The sequence below is a fragment of the Ambystoma mexicanum genome, chromosome 7q (genome assembly GCF_040938575.1).
Source record: "Ambystoma mexicanum isolate Mex_15411 chromosome 7q, UKY_AmexF1_1, whole genome shotgun sequence".
Taxonomy (NCBI): domain Eukaryota; kingdom Metazoa; phylum Chordata; class Amphibia; order Caudata; family Ambystomatidae; genus Ambystoma; species Ambystoma mexicanum.
In genome coordinates this window covers 730,537,912-730,554,463 of record NC_090941.1, presented here as the reverse complement: position 1 = coordinate 730,554,463, position 16,552 = coordinate 730,537,912, and positions in this window count along the sequence as shown.

The following is a 16,552-nucleotide window of genomic DNA, read 5'->3' as shown; positions in this document are numbered from 1 at the left end:
ACCCATTATACTGTTTTCACCGTAACAATGACACCAATTCTCACAATCAATTCTCATACTAAGCTGGACCTGTCCCTCTTAGAAGAACCCACATGTCCCTTCGACCATCTCTCCTTAGGGACTGGTGCTACGTCGCCTATCTAAAAGAGATAGCATGGAAACTATCCCTCCAACTAAACTAGGAGTGAGCATCTGTGAATTTATATTCCTTTACTGTCAAAATGGGGCTATCAATGTGGGGTACATCAATGCATTCGAGAGGGTATACATAACAGTTTATTCATCCCTCACAGGAGTGTGCAGTATCAAATCCCTTTTTCCCATCGATCTGCCATCTTCCAACACACCTATACTTCAGTGCCAAAAATACTGTTAATATAATATAGGTGTCCACAACAATCTATAAAGGTTATCCACAACAAGGAGGTTGACCGGTTTTAATGCTTGGGAACTTTGGCACCTTTGTCAGGTCCAAAACCATTAAAAAGTCAATTGGACGGGTCATGGAAGCATCTGTGTGATAGGTGACCTGTCAAGAGAGACACATGGCTTTATTCATCATGGAGCGGAAATCCATTATCTAAGGCAAATCAATGCATTTTTCTTTTAACAATGTATATGTTTGTACCATCATTGGGTAATCTGTGTTAAGAAACACTATGCCACCTACCAAACTGCCACATCCAACATGCTTATTGGCTGCACTTCCACGCCATCCACTGGCAGCTCAACAATCTGTTTCAACGCAGGGCTGAAGCTCCCTCATCTGCATGTAGACACACAGAAAACCAATCCTTACAGAATTGTACAGGCTCACCACGCTTACTAACAAACACTTAGCGCAACACGCTTGTGCCAGGTCCCTCCTCCCTAGTTTTTAAAGGATGCAGAACTTACAGGGAATTTGTTGTCCAAGGCGTCCAATACTAATTCCGGCACCGTTGTAGCATTGCACTCAATGCGACCAGCTCAAACGGTCTCTGGGACCATTCTAATTACGGAATGTGCGGCATTGTGTCCCTACTTATCCAAAAACAACATGGGCCGGAAGTGTTACAAGCCTCTGCTGCTCATACAACTTTTCTCCCTTTCCCTGGCGGCTATAACGGCCCTGTCATTGTATACAAGCCAGGGTATTGAAGCCATACAGCCTAACACCTAACTATCTATCTTGTTAGCCTTGAGCCATTTCCGCATACTGGGGCAACAGACAGGCCCTACCACTATTTACAATGATCACTGCTGCCAGAATGGTATGTACAGTTGTTCCTATGTCTCCATCATGACAATCACTGCGTTATCGCAACTCTACAATGCTCACATTGCTTACAATCTCCAGCATTATATCACCATGATCTCAGCAGTAGATGGACTTTCTTCCCTCAAGTGGGACCCCTCCATCCTCTCACTTCCCTGTCACTATCCACTGCAAGAATATCCATCATCTTGGACTAGTGTTCATTCAAGTAAGCAATACAGTTACAAGCCAAATTCCCCCTATTTTAGGGCCACATTATCGCATATAACCATAACCTCGACAAAAAGGAACCTTTTTCCAAACATCCTCTTGTGAAGAACCTTTTACAGAAACATCCTCTACATGAGGGTTTTGTTGCGCAGCAAATCTATCCACACTGTGCAACAACCCATGGCCATGTTCCCCATTCACACTTACTCATCTGGGCAAGGTAACCAACTTGCGCCAGTGGATTTTTTCATCAAGGCGCTTAGTGTGTGAATTTAGTCTAAGTATCCACTCCTGTCCTTTACTGAGGAGTATCAGGAGAGAAATCTCCACCCCGCCTCAGCAACCTGATGTTTTCAAGATTTGTCCACTCAGGAGTTTGAGGTTTATGGCCTATCTGCATGAAATGTTCTTGCATAAGTGATGTGTGTTCTGGCATAAATTATGTCATTCATGATGTCATCAGTGTGCTATGATGTTTCCCGGCAGGCCGTTTTGATCAAAGGCTGGTTCACTGTTTGCTGTACAATTTTGGTACTGCAGGGCAACATTGTTTTCCTTGTACACTCCCCCCTACCCTCCTTCTAAGCGGGGGACTCCCCTGCAACTCTTATTATCTCCCCTGCCCTCTCCCCCACCCTTTATCATGTGTTCTGCAGGGGACACCCACAATCCCTGGTCTGCTCTCTCATCGCCCACCAATTTCTGTTCTTCCCCTTCCGCACCGTCTTCTTCCACACCCACCTTGCCCTATTACTCTCTTACACACATACACACATACATACACACACATAGACAAAACTGTTGAGAGGCAGATGAATGTGTCATTAATGGCATCAGCCCCTACCTTGCCTCCATATTGCAGAATCAAGAGGAGTGCGTTATTTGGGGCATCAACCCCTTCCTGCCACAATACCTCAGGTATGAGAGACGCTACTCACTAAGACCACCCTACCGACCTTACCCTGGAACAATCGAAGAAGAGATAAATCTGCAAACTCAAGATGAACTAAACATGGTGTAAATGAAGATGACGAGTACAAGTGACATCACTGCCAAACTGACACATGTAGATGCACGAGACATGAAGCAAATATGCATTCACCATGAAGAAATGCAGACATTAGGTTCAATGTGCACTTAGACATGAAGTATATTACCTGCACCAATACACAGTAGTAACATAAAATAATCAATGTATATGCTGAAGCACAAGACAAATGACACACATAAATGGCTTGCTTAACGTAGAAATGCAACGGTAGCTTGTGAAAATGTTTGATAAAATGAACGTGAAGCATCGTCATGGTGAATTAGAAGCCTCGAAGCTGCAGGAAGAATCAACTCGCTGAAATTAGCTGAAAACACAGATCTGTGCAGCCCAGACAATAGCTGCACAGCTCCCGCCAAGGCTACCATGAAAATGAAGTCTTGGATAGCTCAGAAAAGAACAGAAGATAATATTTCCCAAGCATTAAGCACATTTCTCATAGATTAGGCAAAATAATGAACAGCCTCTCACTGTCAAATGACCAGCAATTAAAAGCCTAATATCGCTTGAGGAGTAGCTTGATTATGTCTCTAGAGGCCAAGGAGAGTAATAGCACCAGTATTAATAGGAGCTATATTCATGGTAAAAGCTGGGTAGAATAATCCAAAACGTGGTCTCCTCACACGTGACCTATAATTGGAGAACATCATCTAATCATTAGCACTAGACACAGATATGCACCTGCCTTAACTCCCCAAACATTCTCAGAGAAAGAGATGCCACGCAAGGCCAAGTTCAAAGCTAGATGTCGGGGCTCAAGGACTAAGAAATCACGGATGGTGTCGTATTCAATTGAAAGAAGCAGCTCCTTGATGTCGCTCCCCCTACCACTATTTTTGCTCATGTACTGATGACCTGCCAAAGTCATCATGGTTGATAAGACCAATGCTAAACCAATCACACCTCTCAAATTTATGCCGCCAAATATTTGTTGCAGTAGCCAATTATATGTTGCTAAGGTGGGGCCATCAGATAACAATATTCAATTAACACTAACCCCTATGTAAGCCATATGTAGACAATTCCCCTAACCAATCCCTGAACACCGTAGGTTTTTGTAACCAAGATTACAGTATGAGATTGTTTATGACTTTTACTTTAAAAACTTGATGTTTGGCATTCTAAGAACATGAGACCGTTGGAGACTTGTATGCTCATTGCGGCCCCCGTTTTATATGGATTGTCAATAAAACAGGCCTTTGTCAATTACGTTAACTCTTCTGTTATTGGGTGTGGGACTTCCCGGCCCGTCCCCTAATCTTGGGACTTTCCTGGACCATAGTTACATGTGGTAGCGACTCGAATGGTTGAAGTCCAGACCCTTGAATTATCGATGTTCCCTGTCACGAGCCTAGGAACTGTGGAGTGGCCTGTGGAAATCCAAGAGTCATGTGTGAACTGAGACAGGCGACAGGAGCCACTTTGGAGAAAATCCTTTCCTGATCACGGTGGGGCACCCCGGTGGTCGAAGGCGAGAGGCCGGTTGAGGGAGGATTGATACTGAAGGCCTCTGCCCATTCACGGATATAAGTATCGAATTGGTGAACGAAGGTGGGAGGGATTTGCCTGTATTAGTATTGGGGAATTGTGAGAAAGTATTTATGTATGAGAGGCTACCTGTAATAAGGTTATGGAAGGTGGCCACTAAACCTCGTAATGAGGTATTGAGAGGTATTGAGATATTAAGGATAAAGAATAAAGAGAAAGGTCAAGGAAGAGTGTGTCACGCCCCCTTTCAGTTTCAACCCCTGGTGATCCCTAAATGACATCCATAAAGACAACCCTAAGTTTGGGGTTTTGTCTTCTTGTGATAGTGTTGAATGTGCACCTATATGTGTAGTGATTGCTGGTGCCAGCGGGAGGGTGAGAAGTGTTTCAAACAGTTAAAAATAAGGCTTTGTGGATATTGGTTTACATCATAGAGCATGTGGAGTTGTTGTTTGGACCCAAAGGGTGTGGTCCTGAGAGTGGGCGGCATTTGTTGTGCTTGCCCAAACAGTTGTTGTTGTAGCCGAGAGGCTTGAGAAGAGACGTAGAAGTGTTAAAAACAAAAAGAGGCATTGTTGAAAGGAGATTGTGAAGAAGGGGTAAATAGAGGAATTTGATTGTGACTGAATAAAGGTCCGGTTAGTATCATCAGTCAAGAGTGTAATGTGACATTGTGGAGACACTCCTCTCATGCATTTGTGTAGGTTTCTGCCAAAATACAAAACAAAAATATATAAGTACCAATCCCAGTGGGTTTGTGGCACAGCTGGGAAAATGTTTATGCCCTGGCCCCAAGCGGGGACTCTGTCTAAATCAGTGCTGCAACACATATTTACATGCCACATATAAAGGTAAAAAATTGCAAAAGCAATTAGTCATTCTACAGTTATGGAAGATGTTCGGGGTTGAAACGGAGTATCCGGCCCATGAGGGAGTAGATGCTTAATCAGCCTGAAAGGGAGGGCACAGCGCCCTCGACTCCTCCTCCTCCTTCCCAGAGCACGGATCCGTCAGACGAAGGTCCGGGATTCTACCCATTGAAAGAATTGAAAGCAGCCTAATGACATACTAACCCTGTGTATGTGATCCCTGTTTCCAGTAGTGAGGATGCTATAAATGAAGCTAAATTGAATGTACACAAGCCAGTGTCCATGCGCGATGAGTATAGAGAGGTGACGGAAGAGATACAGGGACAGCGAGGCAGGCAGGGCAATAAGGAAGATACAGTGATCACTCTGATCAAGTGGGTGGGAGGACAGATATTGCTTAAACTGGACGGAATAAATATGGATGATTCTAAAGATAGAGAAAGGAAAGTTAAAGAAGAAAGAAGAAAGATGAAGAAGAGGAACGAAAACAGGAAGAAAAGGCATGACTGATAAGGGAGCAGGAGAAGTCAGAAAGAGAATGGGACAGAATAATTAAGGAACAGAAAGAAAGGGAAAGGCAGTGTGAAGCAGATAGAGAGAAGGGGAAGAAACTGAAGGAAGAGAGAGAGATTCAGAGAGTGAAGAAAGGGAAAGCATGAAGTGGCAAAAGAAATGGAAAGGATGAGGAAACTAAAGGAAGAAAGAGAAAGGCAAAAGAAAAGTGAGGAAGACAGAGTTAAGGAAGTATAGAGAGAGATTGAATTAAGCTGACAGAAACAACAGAAAGAAGCGGACAAGATTATCAGAGAATGCTTGCGCTGAGAAAAGGAGAAAATAAGGAACAGGAGCAGGAAAGAGATGATATATGATATGATATGATATGATATGGCATTTATAACACGCCTATACACAAGTGTTTTAAAGCATGACGAGGCAAGGGAGGGGGAACAGAGGGAAGACAGAGACAACGATCTTGATAGGCCAGATGATATTAAGATCGCGCAAGTGCAGGGGAGGGGAAAAAGGGAAAGTGGGGGTAGGGTAGGGGGCAGTGCAATACATAGGATCAACAGTAAAAAATAAATAGAATACATTTAAAAAGTAGGTAAAAGTGCAGCCAGCTAGTGGCAACTGCAGGGGAAAGTGCAGACATCAAGTGTCAACAGCTGGTGGGGTCTGTAGGGGTAGAGAAACAGCCCCCAATTGCAGGGGTTGCCTGGGAGGCAGTGCAGGTGTGCAGCTGGCGGGAGAGGGGACCTGGGCCCAAGCTTAGAGGGTAGCAAGGTGACCAGTACAGTCTCAGTCAGGAGTTCAGCAGGGGAGAGGAGGAGATTAAGCAGAAGCAAAGAGGAAGGTCCTGAGGTGCTTCCGGAACCGGAGATGGTTCTCCTCAAGTTTCAGAGAGGCAGGGAGGATGTTCCAGAGGGAGGCCTCAGCCGAAGAAAGAGATCTACCCCCAACTCGTTGCTTGGAGAAGCGACTGACCCTGAGCATAGAATTTGGAAATCTGTTATAGGGAAGTGGAAGAGATACTAAAAAACTATACACTTCCAAACAAAGAGGAAGGAGCATCAATACAGAGGAGGATTGTTAATTTGTACAGAAATAGGAGGGCTACTGGTGCAGTCCATAAGGTACAGAGGATTGTAGTAGGGTCCCCACAAAGAGGAGAACAGAGCATATTGGAAAAAGCACTGAAGGGATTGTATGGAATGAGCCACTTAACAAGATTAAATTATGAGTACAGCGAAGACGAATGGAGTGATGGAAGTGGGGGGAAAGATGTTTTCTGGTGAGGAAAGACATTAAAGTGAAATGAGAAAGGGGAAGAGGCTACACCAGGCCTTTCTACAAACCAAAAACAATGGAAAGAGAAAGAGTGGTCTGACTTGGATGAACCATAAAGGAGAAAGTCAAAACCTGTACCATACTTCAAACATCCAAAAGGGTTATTGCATAGCTATAGAAGAAACAAGATAGGTTGAGAACATTACCAGGGTTAAACAAAAGAGGGCATGACAGGTGCTGTTGTGAAGACGAAGAGCGCAACTGGATGTGAACATAGTGCAGAATTGACACAATTCTCGTTGTTAGAATAGGGGGGAGGATGGTTGCAATATATACCATGGCCACAAATGCACAAGGATAATTTAAGGTGTAATGACCAACGTTGACATCGGAAGTGGGAAAATGGATCTATGAAATAAAGAGAATGACATCACGAATGATGTTAGCAGTTGGTGATATAAAAAGCTTGCTCGCAGCAATCATTGGGGAGAGAGTTGATGACGTTTGGAAGTGGGCATTGTATCCCGGGGTGACTGCTCAGAATTCAACTCATGACAGAGCACAGTTCAACAATTGTTGGGCAGATGTATGGAAAGCACTCAGAGTGCGATATCCTGATACATCAGACATGAGTGCAAGCATGACGTGCAAGATGCGCAATGATGAAGAGAGGTGGCGTCTTGAGATGAGGGAACTGTGGGACAAAATAATAGCTATTTTCTATCATATATTTTGTCAGGGGTTACCCATGCCAGTCCACAGACAATTGAAAAAAGTAATTGGTGGGAATGGAAGCAAAACCATGGCCGGAGATTCAATTAACTATAGTTCACCATTGTCGATTAATTCAGGAGAACATCAGAAGGAAACTCGAGGAGAGAAAGCTGGTGGAAGCAAAGTTAGTTCAGAAAAAGCTACCGAAGTTTTTGGTGGAAGGAGCCGTGCTGACGAGTTGGGAAGGAGTGACTACACAAAACACAATTCAGGCACAGCCAATGGCTGAATAGAATTTAGCAGGAAGCCTAGACCCGGGGGACAGTGTCAGCAGTGCTGGACATGTGGGAAAATGGGGCACATCTCTCGAGCATGTAGAAGCAGGGGAGGAATGCAACAGAATTGGCAGGATCCAAGAGAGGGATGGCATACTCTCCACCATACAGTGCAGAGCCACCTTATTATTATGCCCAGGATCACACACAGTATCAGACATATGTGCCGCAAATACAACCTGTGCAACAGACACAATGCAAGCACAACAGACACTGATGCAAATACGGCAAGCCCCCATAGAGACACAAACACGGATACAACCACAAGCACCAGTACAGCAGAATACCATGGAATGCAGGTACAGAAGCACAGGCACCTACACCCAGAATAGGGAGTGTGACCATGATGGTAGGAAACCCTGTAACTGGGACTTGTATAAATCTGTACCCACAATAGGATAGCCCACAGACTGACTTGATGTGTTCAATCCTATCAGTTACACGAGGCCCACAAGAGGAACCACAAGGTGGAGTGATCATAGGTGGAAAGGGATGTTTCTTCCTTGTAGATATTGGGGCAATCGGGTCCTGTGTTAGGGAGGGTGAATACCCAATGTGAGGCATTGCCATAATAGCACATGGTTTTTCTGGAGCCACAAGTTTGGTTCCATTTACTGTTGATTTACCTATCACTTTAGGAGAACATGACCATGCCATTCCACTATTATACTCCCACAGGACTCCAGTTCATATAATGGGAAAGCATATGATGAACAAGCTTAATATGGCCATATATTTCACTCACCAGGGGATAGTGTGCTCCACTCCAGGATTTCATTATATAAATGCGCACAAATAAATTCATATCAGTATTTTTTGGCCAGAAAGCACAGCAGGGTGAACCACTAGACCCAGATATATTTCATTATGAAGTATACCTTTTGTTAGCATGCCTTCCTGGGATAAGAGGTAAAACATTGTGAATACCTGAAGAATTCTTATTTAGACCAGAAGTACCTATGGATAACGAGGAGGGACAGCTGATTCCCATAGAACCAGAGGAAGTCATAGTGAGAGAAGAGGGGGTGATTATTAATGTGACCAATGATGGAGGAAAAGCATGGCAAGCAGTGATAACTCTTGACACAGGACACAGACTAACTTACATAACAGATGAGAAACTATTCATAGATAATGATTCAGATGATAAAATAGCATTTTTCATAAGCCTTACTTATTAGATGAAAATTGAGAGCAGAGAAGTGCCACAGAGAATGGCATTGATCAAAAAGACACCATCATTCCTCCAAGAAAACTTGGCACATGTGCTTAGCATACTGTGGACCATCAGTCCATATGACATAGGACTACTGAAAGGTGTAGGTTCTGTTAAAATTCAAACTGGAGCCAGGATCAATTTTGACAGGAGTAACACAGTTTTCCATGTCAAAAGAAGCAGATGAGGACATTTACGAAACCATTTCCACTTTAGTACAGCAGGGCATATTAGTGCCATCATAGTCTCCATGTAACACAGCAGTGTACACAGTGAAAAAGGCGATGGGGGGTCATGGAGATTTATTCAGGACCTATGACCACGAAATAATATTGTTGTTGAAGCAGAATATCCAGTGGTCCTGAATCCAGCCACGATATTAGGCAATATCCCACCGGCAGCCAAATATTTCACAGTGATCGATTTAAAAAATGCTTTCTTTTCGATACCCCTCCATTTCATACAGAAATCAAAAGTGGAAACACACTTGTTTATTCCAAGGGTACTGTCAGTCTCCATCAATCTTTAAAAGGGTCCTCCAGATGGACCTAGGGAACGTACACATTGACAGTGGTAGATGGCATTCCTGTGTACAGCAAGACAGAAGAACAGTGCAGAAAAGACTCAATACAATGGATGACAGTATTGGCAGAGAAGGGGTACAAATTAGACACAGAGAAATTACAATATTGCCAGGAATAAATATTATTATTATTATTATTATTATTATTATTATTATTATTATTATTATTATTAGTTGATACCCAAGCGAGTAGAAATGTGATCCCTGGGAGAGTAAAAGCAATCATGAAAACAGACAAAGCAAAAACAGTGACGGAGATGCAACAATTTCTGTGCCTTTGCAACTACTACAGTGAATGGATCTTTGATTACAGGACATATGTCATACTCCTCTTAAGAGGACTCAAGTGTGCTCAGGAAGATGGCAGTGACAGTCTGGACAAGTGAATTGACAGCAGCATTTCATTCATTAAAAGGAGCAATATGCACAGCACACGTTTTAGGAATCCCTGATTAAAATGCAGAATTCTTTCTATTTCTCATTCAAATGGAGTAGTAATGACAGCAGTGCGAACTCAGAAGACTGCCGTGGGACACAAACCACTAGCATATTACAGTGGCATCTTAGTCATGAGAGGCCATTATCCCTGTGAACAATCATTGGCCTCAGCAGCTCTTGCAATTGAGAAATTGGCAAGCATCACGATGGGCTGTTCACTCACATTATATGTGGAGAATGTCTGTTGAGAAGCCCAAATGAACAGTGACCAGACAGAGGGCATCTGGGCACAAAGTGATCTTCTCGAACCCATCAATCAAAATTGTCATATGCAGGGTAGTGAATCCAGCAACATTCATAGCGCAGCCAGTAGAGCAAGGAGACAATGTACATGATTGCACCAAGTACAATGAACAGTACGATGATATTCCATATAATGCCCTAGGAGTGGGGGAGGTAGTCTTCATTGATATATACTGGTCCATTTACCATAGCACAGGGGAGAGACATAGAGGTAGTGGAGACTTTGAGACAGTGTCAAGTGCAAGATTGCCTTAACATTTTTCAGTGCAAACAGCATAGTTAGTAGCGCTCATTGTGGCACTTGAAATGCATGAGGATGAGGAAGTACCAGTGTATTCTGATCTGCCTACCTGATGTCAAGTTGGAAGAGGCGGTGCTTCTTATGTGTGGATGGCACACCAGTGCAGCATGCACCATTATTGGACAGGCTCATAGACGCACTGCAGCTCCCATCGGCCATCGTCATGGTGAAATGCATGGCCCACACTAAAGGTGCATATTTAATTTCCCACAGCAAAGAAGCAGCTGAAATAGAGGCCAAAAAACAATTGTATTCCCCAGAAATATCAGAGTTTGACACTGTATGGGAGAGGGAGTGACCCTTGACCGGCCCATAGAATCAGAGATCTCTCTTGAGTACTTTAAGACAAGATAGCTGCACCTTGAGGTGGTAGAGGTGCAGGATTTCTTACTCCAACACCAATCAATAAGGACAACTCAATGGTTTGGCAAAGGGGAGTCTGTTTAATGACAAGTACAAAAAACTGAGAAACATGGAAATCAACAGTGATGCGATAGCCCGTCTCACTTCAACTCCCCACAATCTTCATTCAAACAGTAACTGGTTGGAAAAGGTAACTTAAGTATAGCTGCTATATCTGTATATGGTAACGGAGTGAGAGGATTGGTTAACCCTTATCCGGTGGGCGTCTACACCGTTCCCTCTAACATTACTCATGTAGACGTCACTAAAAGTACGACGTCTCATTGGTTCTACTATCTATAGGACCCTAGATTATTTGGCCCATTCTGATTGGGTTGGATATAACCCCAAGCATAAATCTCCACTTTAATTAGCAGCACTCAGAATGGTCAACCCGGTGCAGGATGCCCCAAGATTCAACCAGCCTCCCTTCCATCAATCAGCATTCGAATGGCTAAGTGTCAATTAGTTGGCTGTGGTCGACCTCGAAACTGTAGCTTCTTGTCAGGAAAAGTTATGGTATCTCCTGTTTTGGGTGACATCAGACGTTGGTGCCTCTTCGCACTTGGCTGGTCACGTGCTAACACACCGTGAATCTGCTTCGTTTCCCTTCTATTTGCGCATTTAATTCTCATTTCGGCCTGCCACCTGCCTGGGCCTCCTTATCTCGACCTTCACGGGGAAGGCTGCTCTGCTCTTAAGTTTCGATTCTCTGAAGCTACTGTCAGCCTCCCTCTCTTGGTCTGACCTCGATTTTCCAGGCATGAGCTGCTTCTTGCTGAGTTTCAATTCCGCCGTCTCTTTTCTTGTTTTAGTTGGAATAAGAATCCTGCTGTACCACAACTCCAGAGTTTTTTGTTTGGTACCAACTTACAAAGTTACCATGCGTCTGATTATTATTTCAATTCGAGAAGGTGTCGCAGGTTGTGTGGAGCAAGAAAAGGGGACACTGGTGACCCTGACCCCTTGGAGCAATAGTTGAAAAGACTTCTCCACACCTCGAAAAAGCGCCACACTGAGTATTTGTGAAGGGTAGGTTGGTTTATTATATTAAATTGAAAATGCCCTTTACGGATGACAAGTGTTTCGACACACCAGTGTCTTTTTCAAATCAGGGCTGATGGTAATGCTAAATCTCAAGTCAAAAGGTTTCAATTGGGTGAAACACACAGTCATGGGTTAAATCCCCCTCCTGGTCCGCTGAAGTCTGCTGCAATCTGGATTGGAATCCTGAACTGTTTGGCCCTTAGTAACCTGGGTTAATTCTGCTTTTGTATAAAGTGGACTTGCACTTATATAGTGTGCTTCGTTGAGGTAGATATATAGTTGGCGCTTGCCGCTCTATTCTTCTAATAAGCACAGCAAGCCGCACTGTTTTCTTAGCTTCTTGCGGTTACAAGCATATGTACAGACGTTAGCTGGTTGACTGTCTTCATCCTGCTTTACAGTTTAAGTTTCTTTATATTTCAGCATCGTCTCTCCTTCTAAGTTCATGATATCCTTATTCATGACATTTCGTCTTTGTGTGTCATCTTTTGGTTGTCTCTCAGTAGGAACCCGACACGTGATGCCAGAAACCTGATTTTGTAGCGCCAGCAACCCTTACGAGTCTGATGGGACTCTCATTTGATTAAACACGACATCAGAGAGCTTTTTCGAACCCCAATGATAGTATATCATACTATCCATATTGCCCAGATTTCGCTTCGTACTTGAATACCTTTGTGGCGCAGTAATGGATGTGTGCAGAACTCTTCTTACTTCATCTTTTGGTTGTTGTTGCCTTCATCTGTGAGTCTGTCCGGGCCCTTGTGTCGTCACCATTTGTCTTCAATTAAGGCCTTTTAAGTTTTTTCTGGGACAGTGTTTAAGCATCCTTCGTTCCGTGTCTTTGTTGGTAGGGTTGTCTCAATGGATACCTTACTGCCCATGGTTGTCTGGTTATTGGCACTTCAATAGGTATTGCTCCTCTGATGGGCACTGGGTAGAGCCCTAACGCGGCTCTCTGCTGGTTTATTTGCTCATCATACGTCACATATCTCGGTGTGAATGTTCCTGGTACTTCAAAATGGGTGGCTGGAGTGCAGGCTATATTTGGGACCTCCCCTACACTCCCCCATCTGGTCGGTTCATCGACCACCTCCGCTTCCTCTTATGGATTCAGCTTAATTGTTTTTTCCGTATCCATTTCTTCTTCATCTTCTGGGTTTGTACATGACGGTTTGAAGGAGTATCTCTTTGGAGTCCATATTTTAATCACTCCTTTCAGGTTTCCTGCTGTCTTTACATGTTCATCCTTGTTCCATGTCATTAGCTAACATTGTCCATTTGGGCTACAATAGATACATTTTACTTCATAATTCCTGCGTTTCCTGGGATAGAGAAACTTCGTACCTTCCGGCGCATGCTCTCTTGCCTTCACAAAGTCTCTTATTTCTTCATCAGTCAGATCTCTGGGCTTCCATCCGGGTTTGACATCAATCATGATCTTCATCCATATGGCTTTCTTCGCAGTTTTCTGGCATTGCGAGATTATTATCTTTATAACGCAAAGTCCTAGTAATATCATTGCTAGCAAGGCTCCTGGGAACTTGAATGCATCTGCCATCCATTGTGGAACCCATGAAAACAGTGATCCAAACCAGCTATCATCATCAACTTCGTCAGTTTCATTGATCATCTGGTTCTGCAGGTTTGTCAGCATACCTATGGCTTCTGTTAAAGTTCTGTGTTCTTCGTCGTGAGAAGGTGTAAATGTGCAACATGATTCTCCGAGTTTTGCACAAACTCCTCCATCCATCGCTGTGATCATGTCAAGTACATATCTGTTCTGGAGAGTCATCAGTCGGATTGCTCTTAACTCTTCTTTGATGGCATTGAATCCTTTTATTGTCGAGTTGATGGTTTGCAGTAATTCCCATCGGTGTCATGATCTCTGCTTCCAAAAGGTCAGGGTTTTCCCAACTCCCTTGGAAGCAGATCCATAACCCAGGTTCCGAGTGCCAACCAGTCCCAATTGGGACCTTTTGGACCCAGTCCTGGCGCCAGTGGCACCAGGCTCATAAATATGCCCAGTCCCAGCGCTGGAAGCGCCGGGCTCATAATGCTTGGGTGGACTTACCTGCAGCAGACCATGCTGCTTACTTGCCTGCCAGTTGAGCCTCTGATCCTCTTCTGTTTGGAACTACTTTTCCTGTTGGGTGGGGCAGGAGCCACTCCCTAGATTCAGAACACTGGAACTCTTCTGGAAAGCAGGAACTCTTTTCTTACCTAGGCATGGCTGTGGAAGGAGACACCTAAGCACTACAGGAGGCTATTTAAACCACACCCGATGGATGAATCTTGCTTTGCGTTATTCTGCATCCTCTGCAGCAGAATGCTCATCGTGTCTTCTGCATCTGATCCTGGGCCTAAGGAAAAAGGCTTACCATCCTGAATCCAGTCTTCAGCAACACCTATAAAGACAAGAAAGAACAGGTTAGCATTACGGTCTTCAGTGACAGCTCTTCACTTACCTGGTCCATCGGCTGTCACCAACGCCTCGCGCTGCATTCCGGCATCTGAAAGACAAAAGCTTACCAACTCTTTGCACGCTCCGGAGGCCTTCGGCGCTGCATCCCGCATCTGAAAGACAAAACAAGGTGCGTTTAAAGACATTGGGGAACTTTAATACTCACGTGCCATTACTCCTTTCCACATCTAACCCAGTGGGTATTCCGGCACCCTGCAGCCGCTCCGAACTTGTACCTGCAAAATAAAAAGACAGTTAGAGCGCATCGTGAAGCAGGCAACAAGCGCTTACTTACGTGCTTCCAGGCGCTTCTATTCATCACACGGGCTCCATCTTCAACTCACTTCAGCCCGTCATCCGCCATCGCCGGAACCCTGCAAAACAAGAAACTTCATTACTAAAGACTTTAAAGACATTAGAATTACTCGAAACTTACCGTTCGTGCAGTAAACGACGGACAGCAGTCCTCTGAAGTCAAGAGGCCTGCTCCCCTTATCCAGTGAAAAAACTGGTTACAGCACCCTGCCCCGAGGCAGATGGAGAGCACGGCGTTCACTTACCTAAGGTGAGAGCGTTAACCTTTGGGGTTCTACAGGAGAAGAGAAAGGGAAGAAGAGAGAGACATTCAATAACCCAGTTCCTTAATCCCATATTTTCTATCTGCAGACATCTTACCCTTCAAGTCAGACATACAGTGCACAGAGGTCCAGCCCAAAGAGCCAGCCGTGTGTTACACATCACCTTTGCAGATACGGTATACGCCCAGTCAAGACCGGCGCCTCTACGGGAATCAGGTGAGCGTTACAATCGGGTTATCTGCAACCATTTAGTATTAGCTCCAACTTGGAATCTTGGTATGAGGATCGTCACAAACACTGATGAGGTGAGGCTGAATAGCCTGTGCTCATATGGGATTGCATGAAATGCTTCTTCTGATTTGGCAGAAAAAACATTTTCTCTCTTCACTCGAGTTGTCAGTTCCACAGATCTCCTCTTCCTCAGGTGAGCATCTGCTTTCGGGAAACTATCAATATTCAGGTCACCTTTCGGGGTCACTAGTGCTGGTATGTGGACATTCACTATTGGGCATATGCCTCTCCAGTTTTTCGGCAGTTTGATGTATGCTTTTGATCCACACGCCCAATAATCATCCATAATTACTGCAGTTCCATGCGTCATTCCTGGAGCTTCAAAAATTTGTCTGCAGTTCTGATTCTCTCCCATCTTCATTGTGCCATTGTTCCTGAAGCACAATTTCGGGCTTTCTAGTGGCACTATCTGCAAGGGTCCTCCTCTGTCCTCGACCCATGTTAGTAATCTTGTAAGCTTTGGCCAAAGTGGTTTGCACAATCTCTGTGAGTTTTCTATTGCTTCATTGCAGGCTCCAAGGACCATCCATGCTCGGCAGATCACCACTCCTTCTTCCCATCCATTTGATCAAAGCACTGTTCCTCAAATCTGCATTTGGCCTCTGTTTTTCCAGATCTGAGCCTCTTCTAAATTTTCCTTGGACGTTCAGTCTCGCGTTTACTTCCCATCTTATTCCTGCTCCTTTAACTTCAGGCTTCTCATACCTGATCAAGTGATTCCTAGTATGAGCTCTATTTCTCATCTTGATGTCTTGAACATAATCATCTTCATCGGGATAATTTGCTTTAGTTGCCCATATCGATGAGGCATCCCTTTCCATGAACTGGCCTCTGGTGTTGCACATTGCTACATGTGACAGACAATGTGCTGTCGGGACATCAATTTCTACAGCCACGAAGATCTTGGATTTCCCATGCTGTAAGGCAGAAGTGCACAAACGAAGCACTCTCCTTCTGAATTTCGTCTTCCAACTTCCTTCATGTGCTGGGACCAAATGTTGCTTCCTAGATGTGCTGTGCTGTCCAGGTAATTGTTCAGTTCATTGTTATCTTCATGTAGGCTTCTCTCAATCCTTAATGTTCTCTTGTAGTTTGCTATAGATACATCCCTAAATGCATCTGTATGGCTTTTTCTTGCTGGAGGACTCTCAGGTATCCTGGTCCATGTTGCAGGTCTCTTTATCTGTACCAATGGGGTAGGTGGAGGTTTTTTAGTTCT